Source organism: Pan troglodytes, chromosome 13 (assembly GCF_028858775.2).
Source record: "Pan troglodytes isolate AG18354 chromosome 13, NHGRI_mPanTro3-v2.0_pri, whole genome shotgun sequence".
Taxonomy (NCBI): Eukaryota; Metazoa; Chordata; class Mammalia; order Primates; family Hominidae; genus Pan; species Pan troglodytes.
Window position 1 is genome coordinate 22,887,196 of NC_072411.2, and position 25,976 is coordinate 22,913,171.

At 45.8% G+C, this 25,976-nt stretch overlaps 1 long non-coding RNA gene across 3 annotated transcripts in view; it reads left to right on the forward strand.

Moving 5' to 3' along the window:
* LOC134807968 (uncharacterized) overlaps positions 1-25,976 on the forward strand; it is a 512,919-nt gene that overhangs the window by 305,618 nt on the left and 181,325 nt on the right. For all 3 annotated transcript variants that reach the window (XR_010149711.1, XR_010149710.1, XR_010149709.1), the window contains one exon: positions 4,485-4,585. This is a non-coding gene — a long non-coding RNA (uncharacterized LOC134807968). Of the gene's footprint in view, positions 1-4,484; positions 4,586-25,976 lie in introns of those variants that run through there.

The window sequence follows — 25,976 nt, forward strand, 5'->3', positions numbered from 1 at the left end:
AAGTCAATTACTAATGGAAGGACTGTCCTGTATGATTTCAAGAAAGTCACTTATTAACCAATCTCAGCCTCATTTTTCTCATCTTGGAAAGGCAGACAATATTACATGTTGTCTTCATCAATTTGGGCTGCCATAAGAGAAGATCATAAGCTGGGTGGCTTAAACAGACATTTGTTCCTCATGATTCTGAAGGCTGGAAGTCTATGATCAAGATGCTGGCCAATTCAGCCCTGGTGAAGGCCCTCTTCCTGGCATGCAGATGGTTCCTTCCCACTGTGCCCTCACATGGTAGAGAGAGCAAGCGAGCTCTAGTTTTTCCTTCCTCTTCTTATAAAGAAACTGATCCCATGATGGGAGCCCAACCTTCATGATCTCTTCTCAATCTAATTATCTCCCAAAGGCTCCATCTCCAAATAGCTTCACTGTGGGGGTTTGGGTTTCAACATATGAATTATAGGGGGACGTACATATTCAGTCTATAACACCTGTCTTTCCTTGGATGGCTTTGACAGTTCCATGAGAGACCAGAGGAGAAAAACCCTTCATCATATACAAAGTATTATTATTTGGAGGTGAAGGGACCCACTATGGTGTAATGTTTTTCCCTCTCAAATTCCTATGTTGAAATCCTAGTTCCAAGGTGATGGTATTAGGAGATAGGGCCTTTGGAAGACAATTCAGTCTTGCGGGTGAAGCCCTCATGGACGGAATTAGTGTCCTTATAAGAGGCCAGAGAGCTAGCTAGCTGATTCTCCACCATGGGAGGCCACAGCAAGAGTCAGCCGTCTGCAACTCAGAAGGACTTTACCGAGAATCATGCTGGCACCACGATCTCAGACTTCCAGCCTCCAGAACTGTGAGAGATAAATATTTGTTGTTTTAGGCACCCGGTCTATATGGTAATTTGCTATAGCAGCCTGATTGGACTAAGACAGGACTGGACCTGTTTCTGATAATATCTTAAATCACTGTATATTGGGAAGAGAAAGAGAAATGATCAGTTTGCAATTAGCGCCTCTTGGGAAGAGAAGGACAAGACCTTTTGAACTTGTTTTGCAGCAACACAAATGTTCAGCCTAAAGGACTTGTGTCTAATAAATACAGTTGGTTAGAGGCCCACTTAACTCTTCTCTCCATGCCTCTGCCACTGGACCCACATGCAATCTATGCACCAGTGCAAGAGGCAGGCCCAGGCAGAGCTAACATGTTTTGGAACATGTATCATAAACCAAGCACCTTAAACACGTCATCCGATTTAAACCTCAGTAAAACAGTTTGAAGTAAAGGGTGTTAGTCCCATTTCGCAGATGAAGAAGTCAAGTTTTGAAGGTTAGAAAGCTTACCTGATTAGATAGATGAAAGGCTCTAGGTGTCTGCAATACTAAAGCCCACATCTTTGCAGCTCACCATGCTGCCAAGCCCCAGAGTACTAGGACCATCTGAGCTTAAGAGAAAGCCCCGTCCTGCTCAGGAATCCTGGCCCTGCTGTGGTTCTGCTCCTGCCTGCTGTCACGGCTCTCAGGACTAAGCATCTGCTTGTTCTTGAGCCCTGTGGCCACCTCAGCCCTGGATATTGTCACTGTTCTTCTGTGCACAGTTTAATCACTGGCCTGTGGCTCCAGAACTTTTAGACCTGACACTACTTCCTTTTACAGCCCACTTCTCAGAAAAGTGTAATATAGCTGGAGCTCTATTCATTTCTAACAGACTTCCCTGATGCCAGCTTGCCTACCTGGACTTCCATATTATCATAGCCTATGGCCTGAGTGCCCCACCACTGGGTATCATTGGAGTGGATTTCAGTAAATAGTCAGAGTCACCTTTTCTAGAGCTACGCTGGGCAGTGTGCTGGGGAGGGAATAAGAATAATTCATGTCCTCAGAGGCTCAAGGTAATCAGGGGCGCAATAGATTAGATGACTGTTCAGCAAATATTCACTCCCCTGTCCCACCATGGGAGGAGGCTATCCCCCTCCATTCCCTCTGAGGCTGGGCTTACCCATGTGGCTGTTCCAGCCTGTAGAATTGGGTGGAAGTTTCAGTGCGCCAGTCTGCGCTGAGGTCCGAGGAGGCCTTGTGTGTATCTGCTTGTCCTCAGGCTGTCTGCCATCACCACGAGAGGACTGTGTCCAGGAAGCCTGAGGATGATGGACACGTGGAGCAGACCTGGAGTGAACCCCAGGGGTGGCCAACCCAGCAGACCCACAGACCAGAGTGAGAAATAATACTGTCACGCGGCAGAGATTTTGTGTTGTTTTGCCGCAAAAACTGACTGGTACCTGGGGAGATGTGATGATGATGATGGAGTGTAGCAATAGCATCACATATGGAGGGGGTCAGAGGGGTGTGATGAATGGCATCTTTCCCCGGGCACAGCGGCAGCTGCTTTGGTCACTGCATAGCACGTCTCGCTCTGGTGGGGAGCTGGATTTGCTCCAGCGCTCCCTGCTCTGCCCCTCCCTGCTGTAGTTAACTGGGTTATTCTTTGAAAGACATGACAGTCTCTTCGAGGTCCTATGATTTAATTCCCTTCACTCATCCTGTGAAGTTAGTGCTTCCCTAGCAACCTCCAGGCAAGTCAATTATCAGCCTCCAGTTCAGCTAGAAACACTGCAATTACTCAGGAAGGATTATCGAGCAGTGAACATTTTAACCTTAAATGTTATAATTATGTCAAAACTTAAATGACAATTGTTTGTACTTTAGATAGCATTGTGGGAGATCTGGAGATCTTATATATATATATATTTTAAATGCAGTTAAACTGCTAATGACTCCTTTGCTGGATTTCAATTCTGAGGTAACCGTGTTGGTAAAGCCATCCTAGCAATTATCCAGAGAACAGAATGTCAACAGGGCCGCACCGTTAGGGAGCGGAAGGCCGTCCTCAGGGGATCCCAGAACAGCAACACACAAGAAGCTACAGAGATAACGTGGCCCAAACCCAGCGCTTGTGCATTTGTAGTCCAGAAAAATAAAGGGACATGCCCGAGGTCACATAGCTGTTTGCCTGGAGCTGGGAACTAAGATTACGGAACACCTACCATGAGGTTTCTAGTCTGACTCATTTTTTGTATTACTGCATTTTAATCCCTACAGTAAACTTATAAGTACTATTGTCTTCCCTACTATTCTATAGCTGGAGAAACTGAGGTTCAGAGAAGTTAGCATTCAACCCCTCCCACCCCACTGGCAGACAGGTTTTTCCAGTGGCTGCATGCATTGAAGCCTGTCAGGGTAATTTTATTAAATTCAGAGTTTCAAATATGAAGAGCATTCAAATGCCATCCTGCACTGGACTAATATCCATGCCTCTGATCACTGGTCACCTACTGGACAGGCTGTTCCTTCAGTTATGCAGAAGCCCGCTTGAAGTGCTATCACATGATTGGCCAAAAACTGGCTTTTCTTTGGCCCATACAATGTATTAAATTAGAACAAAATCGTTACCAAATTTGAAGGCCGGGCGTGGTGGCTCACGCCTGTAATCCCAGCACTTTGGGAGGCTGATGCGGACGGATCACAAGGTCAGGAGATCAAGACCATCCTGGCTAACACGGTGAAACCCTCTGTCTACTAAAAATACAAAAAATTAGCCGGGTGTGGTGGCGGGTGCCTGTAGTAGTCCCAGCTACTTGGGAGGCTGAGGCAGGAGAAAGGCGTGAACCCGGGAGGCGGAGCTTACAGTGAGCTGAGATCGCGCCACTGCACTCCAGCCTGGGCGACAGAGCGAGACTCCGTCTCACAAAAAAAAAAAAAAAAAAAAAAAAAAAAAAGTTACAAATTTGAAGAGTGTACCATTTCACCCAAAAGTCTCGACTTCCTGCATCTCTTGAAAACATTTGAGAGGCTGGCAACACTAACACTGCAGTGAGAGAGGAACACTAATGTCCCCACGACTTGCAGCATTCCCCTGCTTCACATGTGTGAGTCGCCTGAGCTTCTGTCATCTGCCTGGCCCCTGGAGACACTGGCATTCTGCAATTTCAGACCTGTGAGGTGGTGGAGGTGGGCAATTCTTGAGGGAATGAATGATTGTTTTCTCCTAGGCGGGGTTTTGTTGATCTGCTAGGCATTTCCCGTAGTTCACAGCTATCCTTTCCTTTCTGTGTTGGGGGCTTTCACAGGGGGTTAGGAAACGTGGGGGCTGCCATTTTGGTGACCCTCCTCCTTCAGCAGATGATACAGTTAGGTTCAATCACATTATGAAATGGCCACTGTAAGGGAGTGGTATGCATTTTGGCCCCAAAAAAAAAAAAAAAAAAGCATTTACTCTGAAAAGAGGAAGTCTTTATTCACTCACCTGGGGGAACAGATTACTTCCAGAGAATAATTTACTCACTGTAAGAACAAGGCCACTAATAAATAATGAAAATAATGAGGGCAAGAACAACACCAATAATAATAATGAGTGGGCTTATGAGAGTGACACGTGGCCTTCCAGCAGCCTTTGGCTCTGAGGTGATAGCATTATTCTCCCTACAGAAACCTCAAACCTGAGACACGGTGGGAAATCAGGAAGACATGAGGCTTTGCTCAACACTGGAGAACACCAGTTCTTTTCAGTTTGTATGCATCTTTATCAGGTAAGTCTTCATGGAGCAACTTAATTTAACTAAGCATGATCTTTCTGTTATATTGAGTGTATCTTTCATGAGATGGTGATTATAATCCCCATTTTTCTTCCAGCATGGCCATGACGTGTGTAAGGCATTTCCAAGGGTGAGATTTCCTCTGAAATGTCCAAAGAAGTCAACCGCATTTCAAAAACTACCACAAACTAAATTAAAAGGCAAATATCACAATTTATTCTCATATTAGGTTTTTGAGTGAAAGATTGGATTCTAATCTCAGTTCTGCCATTTCTTCACTGGGGGTTTTGTTTTAATCTTAGTTTCTCCATTTTTCCTCCCTTCCTTTCTCTCTCCTTTTCTTCTTCTCTTCCCTCCTTCCTATGTGGTTTGGCTGTGTCCTCACCCAAATCTCATCTTGAATTGTAGTTCCCATAATCCCCAAGTGTGGTGAGAGGGACCTAGTGGGAGGTAATTGAATTATGGGGGTGGTTTCCCCCAGGCTATTCTTGTGATAGTAAGTTACCACGAGAGCTGATGGTTTTACAAGGGGCTTCCCCCTACGCTTGGCTCTCATTCTTCTCTCTCTTGCCACTTGGGAAGAAGGATGTGTTTGCTTTCCTTCCACCATGATTGTAAGTTTCCTGAGCCCTCCCCAGCCCTGCAGAACTGTGAGCCAATTTAATTTATTTCCTTTATAAATTACCCAGTCTCTGTCCTTATAGCAACATGAGAATGGACTAATACACCTTTCATTAAATTAGCACTTATCTCAACAGTTGAAATGTTTTTACAAAGGTTTTGAAGCATTAAAGATAATGAGTTATTAAGAACTAGATATTTGATTTAAGGATCACACTTTTTTGCTCTTTTGACTCCATATCAACATTCTGCAGTTGGTAGGGCTCCTCCCATTATCTCCATTACCCAGATGGGGAAACTCTTTAAATGCCTCTCTTAAGATCCACTGTGTGATTTAGTAAAATATTGGGTCTAGAACCCATATCATTAACTCGCACCTGTCTGTGAAATCTGTGAACTTCTGGTGCCAATGATATTATGAATCCCTCCAAGTAGAGGCGTGGTCTTCAGTCACCCAGAGGAGGTGTTCCAAACACCACTGTAGCACCAGCCTGCCTGGGGCTGCCTCCTCATCCTGCTGCATCCTAGCTCAGTGAACTGCAACAGACTGGGGGACCAATCTGGCCTTGGATTCTACATCTGTAAAATTCATGGGGTTTTGGTGAGAACTGAGTGGTCAATACAAATGAAGCCTTTCACATAGAGCCTGGCACGTAGAAAGACCTCAAAAATGATATTTGATACAGTTATTCATTGCAATTGCCATTGTTGTTGCTTTGTTAGGAAGATGATCATTCAAGAGGTCTGAAGGAAGACTTGTGTTGGAGCCTAAGGTAGAAATATAAAGGTTTTGAATGTTATTATTGTTGGAAATACAATTAATTTTCCCCAAAAGCTCTGAATATATGATGATTTAATACCTTTATTTATGCTGAGTTATTTATGTTGTAGAACTATAAATCCTGAGAAAACCCTAAAAACCTGTTTTCGTGTTGCAAGTAGATAAGAAGTTTTAAAATCCAGAAAAGAATAATTTTTCCCATGATATAAAACGGTTGAGGAATAAAATTCCTCTCACTTTAAAATAAATAGGAAATACATACACTTTATGTTAGTTCTTTCTTCACAGCTCATTTTATTTCTTTGGATTCAGGATTAAGCACCAGAATCCACCAGGTTGAAGTGGTCAGAAATCTTCAGTTGGGCACCTTGGTGAGGATATATTATATTAGTAATTTGTTTTTTTAATGCACATACTTTTTTTGAACTGGAGAATCTAAAGGCATTTTAATGTTTTCAAGTAAAAGAACTGTACTCGGTAGTCTTAGACTGCCTAAGAAAACATCCCCTAGATTCTGTGCTGGGAACGTTGCTAGGGGTTCAAGTCCACATCTGGACACAATGATCACCCTATCACTAAAAAAAACCCAATCAAATGGCAAGCAAGCAAACAAAAACAGACAAGCCAACCAACCAGTCAAACAAACAAAAAAACTCATAGAAGTGTGGAAGAAAGCTACGCTCCAGGGAGTTCCTTATGTTAAATTTTTATATTCATAACATACAGTGAAGGTGAGAACATGATTTTTTTCCTTTACACAGCCCCTTTTCCTCATTAGACTTTGAGATTTGATTTTATTCTTCTATGAGTTAGCTTTTTATCTGAAATGGTAGAAAAGGTGACACAAGTATATCTGTGGATAGATGGTTAGGTGAACTTAGAGGATGCACATGGCAGAGTTGTGTGTGTGATGTGTGTAGTGTGTGTGTGTGTGTGTGTGTGTGTGTGTATGTATGCAGAGGAAAACATTTCTTTGAATGAGCTGAAAACACATTAACTCTGTTTATTCAAGCCAAACATGAGCATGTGTGCTCCGGTCACTTTGAGGTAGTGGAACATCCTCTAGTGTCTTTTTTATTATGGGAACAGTTCCTTTTCTGTAATTGAAATGTCCCATCTAGTGCAATAAAACCATGAACTTGTTTCAAAGTTAAATCTTCTGCTGTCCCCCTGCTGGGACCTCCTTTAGAACAGAAAGACTGAAGTTGGTTGGACACACGATGGCTTCTTTCTGCTTCCCCAGCCTTATTCTTGACTTCTCCTCCACTGTCCTCCAGCTGTGGCTCCTGATGCCTGCAGAGTTGGAGGTGGAGGCAGAAGAGAGCAGAGATGGGGCAGAGAAGGCCTCCCTTGGCTGGTGCAGATTTGATGTGGCATTGGGGCCATCTGGATGGCTGCTGTACAGCGGCCACCTTATCTTCCCCTGGGGCTCCCCAGTGACTTTCCGTAAGGTTCCCTGCTGGGCACTTCAGGCTGGAGTTCTTGTGCTATGGGTTTGATCTCCTCCCCAGTTGGCATTCGTCACTTACTCCAACCCTCTGCCCCTTTCGTGGACCCTCTGGCCTTCCAGGAAGCCTTCCTGGGCAGTTGGCTTCATTCATCCCTGCCCTACTGTCTTCGAAAGTGCAGCTCACCCCTAATGCAGTTTTTCTCTCCTTCACCTTTGCTGATGTAGGTCAAGAGCCTCTCACCCCTAGATCTCTCACACTTGTCTGCCATAGACTTCACAGGACTTACAGGGCCACCTTTTTGGGCATGCAGCCTGGACAACTGCACAAGGCACTGCACTCAGAAGGCGCTTGTTCTTGCTTTAATGATCTGGTGTTGCCATCTTGAAGTTTTTGATAATTTTTTTTGAACTTGTGTTTTACAAGTGAAATCTAATGGGACAATGGAGTATGCACACATCTGGGGATGCCCCATTCACACACAGGATTCATGATGCCCATGAGTGCAGAATTCTGGTGAGAGTTCAGAGAGACTCTAAGCCAGTACAAGGTATTATGGAAACTGCCAGCTTCCATAGAGCGCTGGCAGAAAATGCACATATTAAGAGTGAAATAGAAACAGTTGAGTTTGTTCTGTGCAGGGTTTCCACTCTTCTGGTCAGAATAAAATAAAAATGCATGTATAAGCTATGAAATACAACTGTATTTGAAGTGACTTCACATGTGAGTTCAATGCTCTTATATTTGCACTTATAACTGGCATCGTTCAATGTAAAGAGAAATGATAACATTCATGCTAATAATTTTAAATTGTGATTTTTCTTCACTTAGAACAACATTAAATGTGTATGTGTACAGGAATATGTAGATGAAACTTAGCTTTTTCTGCGTATGAATAGCAAGGCTCCAGAGAGTTTCTTACATCTTCATATTTATAATGTACAGTGGAAACACAAATGTGTTGTTTTCCTTCTACACAACCCCTCTCCCTCTGTATTAGACCCCAAAATTTGATTTTATTCTAAAATGGGTTAAGTTTTACCCCAAATGGTGAAATAGGTGACAAAATCGTGTTTGTAGAAGATGAGATGAACGTCCACGTGCAGAGGTGTGTGTGCACACGCACAGGGACACACACCACTCTCTCAGCAGCATTGTTTTTAGTATCCCCTGCAGGGAGGAGTCATGAATATATTCCAAACGCATCTCAGTCTTCTGAACACTTAAGTCATCTGCTCTCCTAATAGGATCTCCAAGCTGAGAAGTGATTGCTTCCATTGGCCCTGAACAGAATCTTAAATATATTTGATCTTCAGAGCACTTTATCCCAGAGTACGTCTATGAAAAATCGAAGCAAATTATATTTGGCTTAGGAATGGGTGGGACTTTTTTCTAAACACCTAAAGCAGTAGGTTTTTTTTTTTTTTTTTTTTTTTTTTTTTTTTTTTTTGTGAGACAGAGTCTCATTCTCTTGCCCAGGCTGGAGTGCAGTGGCATGATCTTGGCTCACTGCAACCTCCACCTCCCGGGGCGCGCACCACCACACCTGGCTAATTTTTGTATTTTAGTAGACACAGGGTTTCACCATGTTAGTCAGGCTGGTCTTGAACTCCTGACCTCATGATCCACCCACCACAGCCTCCCAAAGTGCTGGGATTACAGGCGTGAGCCACCATGCCCAGCCTAAAGCAGTGTTTTTAAAGTGTGATTTACCAACAACTTGTACCAGAACAACCTGTGAAGCTTGCTCAGTAAAATCATGTTTTCTGGGCCCCTCTCTAGATCCATCAAATCAGGAAATCTGGAAGTGAGGCCAAGAAAGCTTTAGCAAAGTCATCAGGGGTTCTTATTCACATCAAGTCTGAGATGCAGTGATTCCCAAGTGGCCTTTCTGACAGCTCTGGGTGAGAGGGCCTGGTTCCTGCATGGGATGCTTTGGATTGGGTTGTCCTCAGTGCATCTGAACTTGTGAATTAGAGTTGGCAGCTAAGAAAACCAAGAGAGGAAAATACACCATTCAGAAAGACTCCTCACCTCCTCTCCTCCATCCTGCCAGGGCCAATGTGGCCAGAAGCCCAATTTTACCCATTTAATGGAGAAGATGGAAAGTGTCTGGGCATTTTGTCACTGTGAGTATGAAGAAAAAATAGTGATTTTCCCATCTGAGTATTTCTTTGAGGAACGTTCAGTTTAGTGGAATTCTTAGGTGTTCCCTGGATTCATTCGTTCGTTCCTCCATCCATTCTTTCGTGCATTCGGTGAACACGTATTAATTGGCCCTGTGCCAGGACCTGGGCCAGCCAGAGGTGCATGCGCATGCCTGTGTGTGTGCACTTGCACAGGGACACACACCACTCTCTCAGCAGCGTTGTTTTTAGTACTCCCTGCGGGGAGGAGTCATGAATGATATTCCAAACACAATCCAAAGATAAACCAAACAGAGCCCGTGTTCAAGTGTGAAGGTGGATGATCAGAAGGTGCAATGTGTTATTCTATGACAGCAGTGAACCCACCTTTAAAGCAGACTGGCACCATTCAAGGCTTTCCAGAGGAGGCCACACCTGGACTGGGCTTTGAAGAGTGAGTAAGAGTTGGCTGGGCAGGGTGAGAAAGGCACTTGAGGCAGAGAGTGGTGTGTGTGACACAGAGTGCGAAACAGATTGGGGCTTAGGGACTGTGGATCATATTGTATGACTGGGAGAGCAGCAGGAAACAAGGCTAGACAGCAGGGGTGTTCTGATCCCCTAGGGTGTCATGTGTGGATTTAAGAAGTAAGAGTCTGTCTCTCAAAGTTGTACAGGGGTGCTGAGGGGTTTGCAAAGGGGAGAACAAGATAAGATTTGTTCTGGCAAATTCTACCATTGCTGTTCACTTGCAAAGGAGCAGAAAGCAGAGAGACCCATTAGGAGATAAGTCCTGGCCAGGCACGGTGGCTCATGCCTGTAATCCCAGAACTTTGGGAGGCCAAGGTGGGTGGATCACGAGGTCAAGAGTTCAAGACCAGCCTGGCCAATATGGTGACATCATGTCTCTATTAAAAATACAAAAATTAGACAGGCATGGTGGCGTGCACCTGTAGTCCCTGCTACTCAGGAGGCTGAGGCAGAAGAATCGTTTGAACCCGGGAGGTGGAGGTTGCAGTGAGCCAAGATTGCACCACTGCACTCCAGCCTGGGTGACAGAGTGAGACTCCGTCTAAAAAAAAAAGAGATAAGTCCTGAGTTACAACAGTGGTCTAAAAATAGAGGGAAATGACTGATAAGAGAGACATTAATCTACAGAACTCAGTAACTGATTGAACATGGGCAAGGGATGAGATGAAGGAGTCAAGAATAACACACCTGGGTTTATGACCTGGACAACTCGGTGGGTGTTGTCATGCAAGATAAAGGAATTAGGAAAAACAAGTGCTTGTTGAAGAGGAAGAAGGATGATCAAGCTCATTTTGGACTCGTGCCTCTGGCATACTTGGGAGAAGATATCTAGTAGCAGGGGAATCACAGGGTTGGAAGGAAGGAAGGCGGTCAGGGCTGAAGATGTAAACGTGGGAGCTATTGCGGGAGCCTGAGGCCCTGTGAGGACAGAGTGAGATGCATGGAGTGGACTTGGAGTGCCAAGCCCAGAGGGGGTAGCATGGAACCTGGGGACAAACCGAGAAAGAAGACCTAGGAGGGAGGCTTAGAACTACTGGGCAGAGAGGACATTTGGTGACTCTGACATGGATGGGTCCATCCTGTTTGGCCACTTACTTGCCAAGTATTTCCATGTAGTAGGCCCTTGGTGACTTCTGTTTTCACCACGAGCTACTTTCTCTCCTTTCTGCTCTAACCTAAGGACCACAGGCAGACATCCCTGGCAATGGAAGAGTGCTAGATGGCCCTTCCTATGAGATCAGGCTTGATGACTTGAGTGAAGTCCAGCACCCTTGTGACTGCTTGGCACTGGTGGCCAAGAGAGGGAAGTGTAAGGAGGAGGTGGGTTACTCATCTGTGAGGCCGCTGGGCAGACACAAGGAAGTGAGTTCAGAAGCCAGAACCCCGTGTCAGAGGTGGCCATGAGACCACCAGAGCCTCTGTGAACCCCCATCTCAGGCACTTGTCATGCTTCACAGTGAAGGGAGGCAGTGTGAGGTAATGGGCAAGTGCCCTGGCTTTGGGGTTAGATCTCCCTGTTATACTTTCTAACCCTGTAACTTTGGGAAAGAAGTTACTTTAACTTCCTACATCTCAGTTCTCTCCTCTCTCTAAATTGAGAAAATACATAGTCCCAGGGTTGTCCTGCAGATTAAAACAGGTAAGTATGCCTCTATGAATCCTCCAGCACAGTGCTTCGGCCAGGGTAGCAGGTGTTCAGGACATGACAGCCACCTTCTCCCTTCCCTCTTTCCTCAGCCCTGGGCAGAAGCATGGTACTCACCTGCAAGGGGTTTTGAGTGTTTGGGATGAGACTTAACACTTGAGTCCATGAGACGAACATGCAAGACAGGGTGTTTCAGGAAGAGGAACAGCAAAGGCTAAAGTGAGGAGCTGTGGAAGGGCATGGCAAGTTTGAGGATGGATAACTAAGCAAGTGATGTGGTGACAATGTCATAAAACATTGCTGGAGATGAGCCTGGGAAGCTATATATGGAGCTAGATTTTAAAGAGCGTTGAGAGCTCTGCCAAGGAGTCTTACTCAATCCCGTAGGCTATGGCGTTCCTGATGGGATGGGAGATGGGGGTGATACTACATCATCAGTGCCTTAGAGTCATCATTCTTTGACAGCTTCTAACAAGGAACAGTTCTACGGCTCTACAGGGAAGCTCTTATGGAGGAATTTTAACCCCCTGATAGCCGAGGGAGAGAAACATATTGGAGGGAGAGGCTGAGGGCTTCCCAGGACCCCATCAACTTAAATTACCAAACTGCTTATAGCTAAGACTCCATTGCTTGGTAACCAACTGACCACCATGGCCTCAGAACCTAGGCGCTTTGACAGCTGGATTCTTGACATCCATTGATCTCAAGCTAGAAACCTATTACTTCATCATCTTCAATGTGTTTCTCAATGTCTCCTTTCCTGACTGTGGAAGGCAGGTAAATTATATGCTTATTATGTGTTTGGCTCCGTGTCAGGCCTTCTGCCTTGAATTCTGTGCTGTAATTCTCATAACCACATTTCAGGACTGATACCGTTCCCTATCTTACAGTGGAAATACCAAGACTCAGAGAGATGAAGCAGTTTGTCCCTAGTCACTCAGGTTATAAATGGTGTGGCCAGGATTCACACCATGGCTTTCTGACTATAAAGACCTATTTATTTTACTGCCACTTCCATCCATCCTCTGTCCTGTGGCCAAAGCACCCTAACATGACTTCCTGTGCTTGTGGTCCTGGGGCAGGTTTGGGTGCCTGGGAGGGTGGAGGAAGGGAGGGAGCAAGCTCATGGTGGGACCATCTACAGACATCATTGTCCTGGAGGGTTTGTTTTTGGTCAGTCTCCATTCATTTTCAAGGTTTTGTGAAGAGCTGGTGCTTTAACAAATCTGCAATTCTAAAGGCATCAGAACTCTGCTGAAAAGGAAGTGTTCCAATGTTCTGTAGGTCCAGCGGATCTCTGGTTCAGGAAACTCATGACTCTGGCAGGGCTGCTGATGTTCACCTTGCACCTGCAGGCAATGGCCATTGGAGGCATCTCCTCAGCCTTCAAGGAATCTGGGGGCTGTCGACATAGCTGGGACTTCGTAAGCCATGCTGAATGTGGCAGCTTTTCAGGGAGGGAACCCGGGCCAGAAACATTCATAATTAGCTGTGTATTAGCCCAACCTCAGGGACTAAAAAGCCAGGTTGAGGCCAATTCTGGAGAGATGGATGTGATTCCCGCCTCCCCACCGGCAGGCAGCTGTCTGCGGAATGGCAGGGGGAGGTGGCACAGAGCAAAGCCCCCTGCAGGCTCCCTGTCCTTCAAACCCATGGGAGATGATGCTGCCCTGCAAAGGATAGTCATGGCTACTCTGCCACCCTGCATGCCTCAGTTTCCCCCATCCCCTACTATTGTACAGTACTGCCTTGAACAGGAAAAATGATGCCTTTTAGGTGAGGAAAAGGAGTAACCACAGCCTTGGTAAGAGACTGGAGGGAGGAGCCTTGAGGGATGGGGGTCAGCCTACAGTTGCGGAGCCCCACAAGCTCTGGTAGAGACTGTGTGGGTCTGAGTCCACAGCTTCCAGATTGCAATGGGAAAGAGAGGCCTGGCTGTGCCGTGTGTGTGGCAAGTGAGTGATGGAAGGTTGAGGATGAGATAAGTGCTCTGGGTTCTGCTTCTCTTTCTGGGGCTGAGCTTGCTCAGGACGGGACAAAATCATAATCCAAGGTGCAATTTGGATTCTCTAGAAATTTCAGCATCTGTCCTCCTGCAGGCCTCTGCCTCCACTGCCTTGCCTGCACTGCCGCCCCTCAGCACCTTCTGGCCTTTGTCTCTGTGGACCTCCAGCAAGTCTTGCTTGATATAATCTCCTCTTACTCCATGTTCTTCTTGAACAATGTCCAGTGTTGTCCCTTCCATCACGTGGGAAAGGAGAAAAGGGATGGAGCATGTTCCCCACATCAGTGCTTAATGGTTTGCATTGATTATTTCAGTTAATTCTAAAAATAATCCTATATGGTATGTGCCATTTCATAGACTGGGAAACTGATGTTCATGAAGTTTGGGTAATTGACCAATATCTTTTAGCTGGTGATTGACATTTGAATCCACTTCAGAGGTTGTATAACACTTCCTTGCACCAGGGAAAGAGATCCAGTGTTGGGGCATTTAGCTTCCTTTCCTCTCCCAGAGAGGCCTCCTTCCAGAGACTTACAAAGGAGTGGGGTTCCTCACCTCCCCAGGCACTCCCTCCCTGCATAGCATCAAGAGGTGTCCCTGTGCAGGTAAGAGTCTGGCATAGGGGTCACTTTGTGTCTCACTTCTGTCTCTTTCTAGTTGTACGACACTGATAGAGTTACTTCACTTCTCTTGGTCTCAATTTCCTTATCACTAAAGGGAACTGCAGGGGTAGATGGTAATACCCCATAGGATTATGTTGAGGTTTAGAGCAAAGAGTGTGTGCAGCGTAACTTGTATTGTTCCTAGCATTGAGTATATACCAATGAATGGAAGTAGTCATTGCCAGGCAATTTTTCGGCACATCACGCTTAGTTTGATCCATATCTAGGAACACCTGAGTGCTGAGAGGTACAGATGCTGTGTGATGTAGTGGAACAGCCACTGGACCCAAGTTGGAGCAGTCAGGTACGTGTCTTGAATCAGCCACCTGCTAGACTGAGAGTGTGGATGAGACATGAAATCACTCCAAGCCTCACTTTCATCTTCTGTAAACTGGGAGCTTGGCAGTGACCCCTGTCCCATGTGCTGACCTCATAGGGCTGTTTGGAGGATCTACAAGGTGATGTCCATGCCAGAGTTGTATGTAGAGGAGTTGTTAGTGCTACACAAAACTGGGACAGGATCCTGTCCCCGCCGCAGAGGAATGCTTGGTGTGATTGGCGATACTCAGCTAAGAAACTTGGGCAAAACATTGGTATCACACCAGGGCTGACGTGATGCTACAGACAAAGATGGAAACTCTGGCCCACAGCCTGCTGCTGGAGTAAGGCTTGTTTGGATTTGCGGGTCCTCACTGCAGATGGAGGAGCTCAGCAAAGCTCTTGAGGAGATTTTTGCTTTCAGGAAACAAATTCAATTCCTATCTTTGGATTTCTGTTGTCTTTTAGGGCCAGCTGGGTCTGCCTGAAATCTTGGCTGTCATTTGAGGATATTTCCGTGCATGTGGAGATTATTCCAAAAAAGGCTTCCTGCTTTTTCTTCGCTCCTTCTTGCCTTTTCCAGCTCATCCCAGTGTTTCCAAGGGAAGGGAAAGCGGAATTTGCTCTGTTCATCCCTGTATGTGAGGCATGGCATTAGTGTGCATATGTTTTTCCGTTTCATCTTCACAACATTGTGACCTGGTAGATATTATCATCAGTTTACAGATGTTGAATGAGAGTCAGAATCAGTAAATTTAAAGGAGAACTTTATTCCCGGGTTCGCATGCATGAAACGTATGACAACATATGATCTGTGTTCACTTTGGGGTGGAGAGTTAACATTTAAATGTATTCTCTGTGGATCATAAACATAGAAAGGTGTAATGGACTACAAGCCCACCCTCTGGGCAGTCTTAAGACACCAGTCCAAACCTGTTCGCAGCCATCCATCCATCAAGAAGGAAGTCTCTGTGGCCCAGGGTGGCTGTCAGGTCAGAACCATACAAACAGGAGGAAGGCACTGGGTGGTCGAATGAAGTAAGTGAAGTCTTCTGGCTTGACTTTTTGTCCTCCTCAAGTCAGCCTTTGATTAAGATCTGCCAATGATGAGTAAGGTAAAGGGACTTGCAGCAAGCGGGGCGCATCTGGTCTCTGTCCTGTCATGGTCGGGAACTTAAAACTCTACAGTCTTTTGGCCAAAAGAGGGTTCATCAGTCCATTGAAGCCATGCAGGACTTTTATTTCAGTTCTCACATAAGGTAAAGGGACTTGCAGCAAGCGGGGCGCATCTGGTCTCTGTCCTGTCATGGTCGGGAACTTAAAACTCTACAGTCTTTTGGCCAAAAGAGGGTTCATCAGTCCATTGAAGCCATGCAGGACTTTTATTTCAATTCTCACAGATGAGGAAACTGAGGCTTGGGGAGGTTGAAAAACTCACTCAAGGGTATAAGTGCAGGAGCTGGTAAGCAGCAATATCAGGCTTTAAACCATCCTGAGCTTCTACTTCTATGCTTAGCTCTGTATTTCCTCCAGAAGGCTCCCTCCATCCTGTGCCTTGGAAGACCTCACACAGCCTTTACGCCATCAACACACTGACTCCTACACTGCCTGCTAGCATACCATGTGGGGGTGGCTTATGTGTGGCATTTGTGAAGTTGGTTGTTTTGAAGCAGGACCCAGGGAGAGTAGAGTTCATTTTTATAAACAGATAAGATCCTTGAGGATAGGATTTATTTATTCATTGAACAGATATGAATTATGCATTTACTGTGTGCAGATACCATTCTAAGCACAGGGAATAAAGCAATGGGCAGAAGAGACACATTTTGTTGTTTTCCTGAAACTTATATTTTAGTGGAGAGCAGACAGAGAATGTAACTAACCACAAACTTACTAACTAGCCAGCTAACCAACATGTATAGTTTGCTAGGTGGTAGAAGTGCCATGGAGAAATAGAACAAGAAACGGACAGGATGGGAAGTATCACTGGGGGAGGTGTTTACCATTTAAAAAGGTAGTGAGGTTCAGACACAGCCTCACTGCAAAGTGACATTTGAACACAATCTGAAGGAGATAGGGGACAAGCAACAGAGATAATGGGAGGAGCCTGGAGGGCTTTATGCTAAGTGAAATAAGCCAGGCACAGACGGGAATACTGCATGATCTTACTTGCATGTGTACTCTAAAAAAAAATCGAACTTACAGAGGCAGAGAGTAGAGTGGTGGTTACCAGGGACTGAGGGCCGGGGTTCAGGAAACGGGGAGATGTTGGTTAAAGGGTGCAAAGTTTCAGTTAAACAGGAAAAATAAGTTCTGGAAATCTATCGTACAGCACAGTGACTATAATTAATAATAAACTGCCCAAAGAATAGATTTTAAATGTTCTCATCTCAAAATTGAAAAGCATGTGAGGTGATGGATATGTTAACTAGCTTGATTTCATCATTCCACAATGTATACATATTTCAGAACATCATGTTGGACACCATAAACATCTGTCAATTAAAAAAATTTAAAAGAGATAGAATGGGATGAGCACTCTAGGAAGAGCACTTTGCAAGTGCAAAGGCCCTGAGGTAGGAGGTGCTGTTCTGTTTATTAGTGGAGGGTAGGCTGATGGGACTGGCATGGACCAAATGGGACAGGTGTGAGAGACAGGCCAGAGAAGTGACAGGCGGGATAGACGAGGGGAGCTCCAGGTGGACATAAATCATCCTGTTTAATTTGTCCTTTGTTGTGACCAAGACAGGGAGTTAGAGGAAAGTTCTGAACTGAGGAGTGACATGACCTGAGTCACATTTTAACAGGATCCCTCTGGCTGCTTCACTGGGAAATACCAGAAGGAAGAGGTGCTCAGAAGTTAGGAAGCTATTACGATAATCCAGGCAAGTCGGTTAGTGCCCAGGACTATATCTGCCCATGTTTCTTTCTATTCCAGTCTCCTTCTGCTATAGCTCAGAAAAGAATGTTTGGCAAATTGTAGGTGCTCAAGAAAAACTTGTTAGAAAACGAAAGCAAGAATGACAGCATTGTATGAGTGTGAGCATTACTCTGTGATCCAAGTCTCAGCTCGCTACTGTGCAAGATGTGTGGCCTGGGTTATGTGACTTTACCTCTCTGTGCCTCAGGTTCACAATCTGTAAATGGGAATAATGACAGCAGCAACTCCATAGGCTTTTTACTGGCGGGGTGGCGGGGGGGGGGGCGGTGGGGATGGGGTGAGAATTGCATGCAATAATGTATATGAAGTGCTTAGAATAAGAGGGCCTGGACCATAATTAGTGCTCAATAAATATCAATAATTACCAGTACAAGAACCGGCTTTATGCACATTTGTTGAAGAAGAAAGGAAAATGTTGGGAGAAAAATAGAAATCTCTGTGAATTATTTGTGAATTTGGGAAATTCAGAATATTCATTTTTCTGTATTTCCATTCAAGCCTTGTGATTTTTGTCTACTACATTTTTCTTTCCTTTTACAGAAACAGATGTTGTTTTTGGTGATGTAAGTTACCAGGGTTGGGGGTCTGATCTGGAGGAACTGGGAGGTGAGTTCCAGCCCCTTCCCTCAGTTTCTCATCATTGTGGAGCAGCCGTGTCCTCTTCCTTCGATCAAGCTTCAAAGCTTCATGGCAACCACATTTAACGTTTATTGCTAATGTTATTAGTTTCTAATCAGAGCCTACTGCGATTATTACCTAATAGCTATTGCTTTGCACTTCCAACCAGATGTCAAAAATAATGAGCCAATAAGACTGCTATTAATTTAGACTGAATGACAATTTTAGGCCCTCGGAGCTGAAGATTAGGGGCCTCATAAAAGCAGGGCACAAATAATTCGAGTGCTCAAAAGTAATAGCAAAAATGGTGAGAATGTGAATTAATAGGTGAGTGTTTCTAATTTACAAATGAAACATGCAGCTTGAAATATCAACATTTCTCCTGCATTCTCCTGCGATGAATGGAGCAGTCCTCATGGATCCCAGCCTCCAGGATTTGGGTAGAATGGCTCAGAAAGTTTGCTGTCTATAGGAAGAAGAGATGATATTAGCATAGATCTGTTTACCTGGTCCTGTTTGGTTCCAGTGAGAGAATGGGGCCAGGTCAGCAAGTGCCTGGAAGAGACCTTCTCCCGGCATCAAGCGTTCCATGAAACGTGTGTCCATTTTGCTGACAGGCTCTGGTGCATTCTGATTGACTTCCAGATGCCTTTCCTGACATGCACCCCATTGTAGATGAATATCCTCCTTCTAACTCATGGATGCTGTCATCCTGTACACCATTGGATGTACTTGGTTCAAATCTTAATTGCATTATGCTCTGAGGGTGTGACCTTGAGCAAGGTGTCCATCATCTCTGAATCTTAGCTCCCTCCCCTTTTAAGGTGTCCATATCAATAGCACGTAACTTGTAGGATTACCACTGATCATTGGAAGAAATAGCAGATACAGGGATCTCAGCACAGTGCCCGTCACACCAATGAACTGGAGAAATTGTCACTGTTGCTTAAACACTAGGGCTCTGTTTCTCCTTCGCCTTGATCATTTATTCCCTCTGTTTATTCATGCCTTTAGGTACCTATTTATCAAAGCAGGAGAAAAATTTTAAAAAGTTCATTTCTTCTCTTCCTCCAGTCCTCATATATTAATCTGTAGACCCAGGCCTGTTTCATTTCACTTTGTTCTACCATTTTAAAGACAAACATTGTCCAAAGCCATGCTATGGCTCCTTTTGGTATATATTTGTTTACCATGGTCCTGTTTGGTTCCAGTGAGAGAATGGGACCAGGTCAGCAAGTGCCTGGAAGAGGAGACCTTCTCCCAGCATCACGCATTTCTCCATGAAACGTGTCTCCATTTTGCTGACAGTCTCTGGTGCATTCTGATTGACCTCCAGATGCACCAGAGCCTGTCATATAAGGGGATGGGGTAGGGAGGCGGAGACCCAGTCTGTGCTACAATACCTTTAGTGTCTGGTGGGTGTCATGGAGGAAAGAGGTCCCCGAGTGTAAGGGTGGGGTGAGCAGGGAGCAGTAAGGCTGCAGAAGGAGATGGTGTCCCGTCTGGCCTGAGAAGATGTTGTTGGAGAGACAGGCTAATTGCTCTCAAATGGCTACCTTTTCCACTAGGCACACAGATACACTCCAGGATGGAATGCAGGCAGAAATCATGACCTCCATCCACCTTTAACTTTCCAAGGCCTGGCCCATAAACCCTCCCTGTCAGGCTTCCTGGTACCTCTTCCCTGGCTGCTAGCTGGATGCTGAGGCCCTGGGGTGCTGAGCCACTGGTGGAGTGAAGCCTGGGCCTGAAAGGCCGAGTGAAACAGAAGTCATGGGATGGGCAGGTGAGCACACACACCGTCACGGTGTTGATGCATGGTGGCAGAGGATTGTCTGTTACAGCAGCGAGGCTTCTCTGACTAATACAGACCAACACGACTTTTCCAGGTCATTCAGGAAGCAGGAGGAGGGTGCTGCAGGCAGGGGGAACAGCATGAGTCTAGATGGGCATTGTGGAGCGAGATGCCCCCATGTGTGCCCTAAGAACTAAAGGGTTCCAGGATTGCAAAACGACATGGTGGGAAGCAGATGGGGAAGGTGGAGGCAGATGGAGCTGGCTGCAGAGAGACTGAGGACATGCATGCCATCTGGGGTTACTCAGGAGGCAGTGGAAGCCACCAGGGACTGTTGAGCAAGAGCTCTGATGAAATCTTGCCTTGGACATGCCATGCTGGTGGCACTCCTCCAAGGGAGGCACAGGACCCATGCCAGGCTGATGAATCAGGAGGCTCTGGGAATGACCCGGGAGGCAGCATGAAGGCCTGGACTAGGAAAGTGTAGGGAGGCAGGGGCGGAGCTGATTAAGGAATTATTTAGGAGGTAGAATTCAAGGGACTCAGTGGTTGTTTTTTTAGCATAGAGATTTCTGGTGTGCAATATGACGCTTTGATCTATATCTAAATAGTGAAATGATTACTACAGTCATGCAAATTAGCATATCCATCACCTACCATCCTTAGCTTTTTATGTTGCTGTAAGAGACCCTAAAATCTACTCTCTGAGCAAATTTTCAGTATAGCATCCAATAACATTAACTGTAGTCCTCATGCTGCTCATTGGCTCTCCAGAGCTATTAATCCTGCATAACGGCAAGTTTGCCTCCTTTGACCTACCCCTCCCCATTTCCTCTCCTAGTAAGCTCGGTGGCTGTTTTGAACTGAGATAGTCTTGCTGTTCCTTTTACATCCTTGCATCCACTCCCTTTCTATTATATATTTCTTTCCTGTTTGAATGTGGGGACACACTGGCTACTGCAAATGTTGAATTGGCTCTTGTTTTCTGGTGCATTCTTGCTGGCCACAGAAGATGCTGATCTAGGCTGATACCTGGCAAACCCTACCTTGTCCTGCCCCTGACACTGCAGATCTGAGGACGCGCTGGGGGAGCCGAGCATCCAGGTGTGCATTTTCCCATCTTTGCCTCCTTTGCTGTGCCCCATCCATGGATTCTTCCATTAGTGACCCTGGGATTTTAAGGCTTGTAGCCTGAGCACTCACAGGGAGGTGTGGGGACTGAGTAATCCTCTCAATTGAGCCTGTTAATAAATTCGTCACCACACTAGAAGAGGGGAAATGATTTTAAATTGATTCGTGCAGAATTTTGATGTGTTCTGCACATCCAACTTTGCTTTTGGTGCTCTGGTTAAGCATTGGTGAGTCACCGGTTCAGCCTGATTATTCTTGCTGCTGTAAAAGTAGAAATCAATATTAATATTTCCTCACTGTTAACCGTCTCTCTAGAACAAATATTTTTTCCCCTCCTTCTCCTCCTATGACTTTGTTATCTTTGCATTTCTAATTGTGTCTGAAATTTATGGAGTGTCTTTTTTTTTTTTTTGGTGAAGAACTACAGTTTGTGATGATGCTGCTTTTCCCATCACATCTGGGATCAGCGTTTGTAATAGATTCTCTTTTACGTTCAGCTCCTGAAGAGCACTCTCATGATCTGATAAGAGAAGATGATCTTTGCTGGCCCTTTGAGGTAATGAATCCTTTTCATTTGTTTTCTTGCATACTTTCTAGGTCAGTGAGTGGAGGGAATTTTTGTCCAACGTGCACCTTGACAGAGCTTCACTGACCACGGGCAGTGTCTCCCTGCTGCCACGCAGCACACCTCTGACCACAGACCTCTCTCCAGAGCCACGTGTTTGCTTCTCACCTGACAGGCTGTGTGAGAGCCCATCTGTGCTTCCCTGGGATGTCTGACCGCACGCATCCCCCACTGTGCTTGGGAGCCCTGCTGGGCCCGTAGGTGGAATTATTTCTCATTTTTAATCTGAGTACATAATTGAGGCTTGTGCCAGCAAGGACTCCCATCGCTTTCTTTCCTCACACTCCACACGTAGTGCTGCTCAGTGATTTTACTGTTCCTCTAGGAATGGCTCCCACCTGCTTAGAGTATAAGATTTATCTCCTTAGCACACCATGGGAAGTCTCCTAAAATCCATCCACTGCTTATCTCTTTGGCCTCAGCTCTTGGCCCCCTGTGATGAAACCCTGATCTCTAGTCATGCAGAGGTGCTTGCAACTTTCTGAAAGCTCCTTTCAAAGGTGCCTTTGCCTTCTGTTCCCTATCCCTTCAGGGTCCTTCCCGGCTAGCCACTGCTCCTGGCTAAGTTCTGAGAGGTTGCCTCCACCTCGCGGGAGTGTTGGCCATTTTCTCCCTTCGAGGTCCTTGTTGTCGGCCTTTCTCTCTTTCCCTACTAGACTCTAAGCTCCCTTAGAGTGGGGCCTCTGTCTCACCCATCTCTCTGTGGCCCCCATCTAGCATGCGGTCAAGGCTTGCTGAGAGCTGCCTTTTCATGTGTATTATGACAATTCAGCCCAATGACAAGTGGCTCACTCCATCTCCAACACGCTCCTGTCAACCATCCTTTTCCCTGGGTCTCTTCAGTTTAACCTTTTGTGGGCATACCATCATGCATTAGTTGGAATCAGATTGATACTGGAGGTGTTTTTGTTTTCCAGAAATGTCTGGGGAAAGTGTGCCTGTGTACTTTTCATGTATGTCCGTCAGAGGAAAAGTTTTCATCATTCATTTATTCTTGTATCAATTGCACAAAATTGCTTAAGATTCTCCTCTGTGTGTGGTTCCGTGGGAGCTTGGACCACTTTACATGATGAATAGGACAGAGTAGAGTCCCTTTTGGGAAACAGGCATCTGTAAAATGCTATGGGTACATAAAGAGCCACCTAATGGAAATGGGTCACAGCTGGCACTCCAAAGGAGGCAACGTCTGAGCTGAGTTGGAAGGAAAAGCAGGCATTTGCCAATGAGAACTTGGAGGGTTCTCCAGGAGCAGGGTGTGCAGAGAGCCCATTGAGTGGAGGCGTGTAGGGAGCCATGGGGACTTTGGTTTATCTTAAGAACAATATGTGTTTGTGTGTACAAGGGAGGGGACAGAATAAGGAATGGCAGATAAAGCTGAAGAAGTGAGTAGAGGCCAGATCACAGGGTCCTGACTGTGTCCTGGATAAACACGGGGATGCTGGAGGTTTAATCAGGGGCATGGCGTGGTAATATTTCCAAGTAGAAAGATCACTTTGGTGGTGAATTGCAAGGACTGGCTGATTCCCCTGGTGGTAGGAAAAGAGGTGACCAGGCTGGTTTCCAGCGGATCTGGGCTGGGGCTGAGCGTCTGGGTAGTGGTTAGGAATAAGCTGAGGGATAATCTCAAGTCAGGCTCTGCTGTGGGGCATGTGTTCCCTGCCGAGTGTGTGAGATGTGAGTGCCTGTTCTGCTGGCTGTGCTTCCTTCCCCTGTCTCGGGGTGCCGGGGATTGAGCCCTGTGACTCCAATTGACGGCTTCATTTCACAAATTAAACATATCATGCTAGTGAACCGTTTCAGAGCCACAGCATTACAGGATAAGAAAACCACTGCAGCCCTAAGTCTACAATGCTCATGAAGCAAACAATTCTCTGAAACATTTACCCAGCACCTCAGAGCTCCCCACAACAGGTCTACTTCTTTGGAAAGGTCAGACTTTTTAAAGGTTAATTGTTACCCTTAAGAAAAATGCAAAACAAACGGCATGGCTGCATATTTAATAGGTGTTTGGAACAGCGTTTCCCAGAAGCACAATTCCTGATGATTTGATTTTTAAAAAGAATGGTCTAGAAATAAAGTGCCCTTGGCAACTTCTGACTTGAAGAAAGTGAGTATGCCACCTGTGGTTTAAGGAGTATTATTATTATACGTCTGAAATGTCCTCTCCCTCCTCCCCTTTCCCCAAAGAAAACAAACCCAGCCAGACAGTAATTTGACCATTGCTATGTCCTGGGTCTTTGCACAGTGGTGGCTGAACAGCTGAGCACAGAGCGCCCAGGAGATCTCATCCTTGGCTGCCTTCTCTTGCCTACTCTTTCTCCCTCAGCTTTCTCCTCTGCTCCCAGCATTGACCAGGCACTTGTCTGAAGCCGAGCTCTCCATCAGACTCCCCAACACCTCCCACATAGCTTACCGAAGAGCTCTCCCTGGACACCTTGCTGGCGCCTCAGTGCAATTTGTCCAAACCAATTTAGCGCCTCTCTTTTCCATGGCTCTGGTTCTGCCCTTAACTTCTTCCCTCTGCTGAGCTCTCCTCTCCTCCCTGCACTCATCTTGCCCCCAGCTTGGATTCTCCAGTTGTTTTCTCACGACTCATTGTTCTTCTAGCATGCTGTCCACCCTGGTGCTGGGTCCTACTGAGCTTTTTTCTCCCAATCTGTCTCAGGACTGTCTCTTTTCATTGTGGTGGCCACCACTCTAGACGGAACCTCTCTCCTGGATCACTGCAATAACTTCCCAATTGCCTCTATTACAGATCATCCATTTTGCCCACTGACACAAGACATTTTCTGGGAGATCCATTATGATTCTGCAAATTCCTTGATGAAAATTTTTACTGTTTTCTTACTGTCTATGGTATGAAACTCAGAATTTCAGGGTTCACTGCCTTTCTACCTTAATCCTTTACTACCTTTTCTTTTCAGTAACCTTCATCACCCCCAAGTGGATGGTCTCCATTTTCCAAGCTGGCAGCTCACCCCCTCTCTCTGTGCCTCTGCTGCTGCGGTCCACACACCTGGAATGCCCTCTGCACCCTGCACACGGCATCCCCCCTCCTTCAAGCATCGGTCAGAGGCCCCATCCTCCTACCAGCTCCCTGATCGCTCCAGTCTGGTGCATTCATTGTGTATCATTTCTCGCAGGCCCCTGGGTGCAATAGCTGTTTGTATCCATTGGTTATTAATCTGGGGGGAATGGTGGCACATTTATCTTATAGTCCCACAGGTAAACTTTCTGAACCTCTGGTTTTGTCTGTAGAATTGGTATAGCCATTCCTTCAAAATAGGTGTTTGAAGAATATTCAATATTAAAACTAACTATTTATAAGTATGTAAAGCTCCTAACAGAGTATCTGACACATAGTAGTAAACACACAATCATTGTCTATAGCAGGTGCAGCCATTTTCAAACGAAGGAAAAGAGGAAGGAAAGAAGGAAGGCAGAAAAAAGGAAGGAAGAATGGAAAGAAGGGGGGGAGGGAGGAAAGGAGGAAGGCAGGAAGGAAGGGTGAGAAGAAGGAAGGAGGGAAGGGTAAGAAAGCTAATTTTCTAGAACTTTCTTAACTGTGCCCCTCCCTGCTGTCAGACCCCCATGGCTTTACCCATACTCTGGGTTTTCATGAACACGCGGGCATGTGCTGAACACCTTCTCCTTCCAGCTCCACATGCTTTCCTGCAGGTCTCTACCTCAGCTGGCCTCTTTGCAGGAAATTAACGGCCTCTCCTACCTTCTGGCTCCCAGTTGCGCTGGGCCAGTGGGGCATATCGAAAGGAGAGAGAGAGACAGGGCATTTATTCTTGGCTTCTTCCCTGTGTGGTTGCCCAGGCTGGCTGTTCCTGACTGAAGGCCTCCTGGCCTGATGGAGCTGTCTTTCCTCTTCCAGTGGCTGCTCTTGCCCCTCTTCAGGTGAAGAACATGCTGGTTTCAGGTTGTGACTCACCCCGAGGGGCTTGTGGATTCCTTATTCCCTGCTCACAACGTTGTAGCCCTTTATTAAACACCCCTAACACGTTCCAGATAGTCTTCCTTCCAAGACCCCAAGGAACACACTCCATACACGCCTTGTGCTTCAAATCTCAGAATCACTGTGTCAAGAAAGAGAAGCCACTCAGGAAACATATGTGGGTGAAGTCAAGAACAG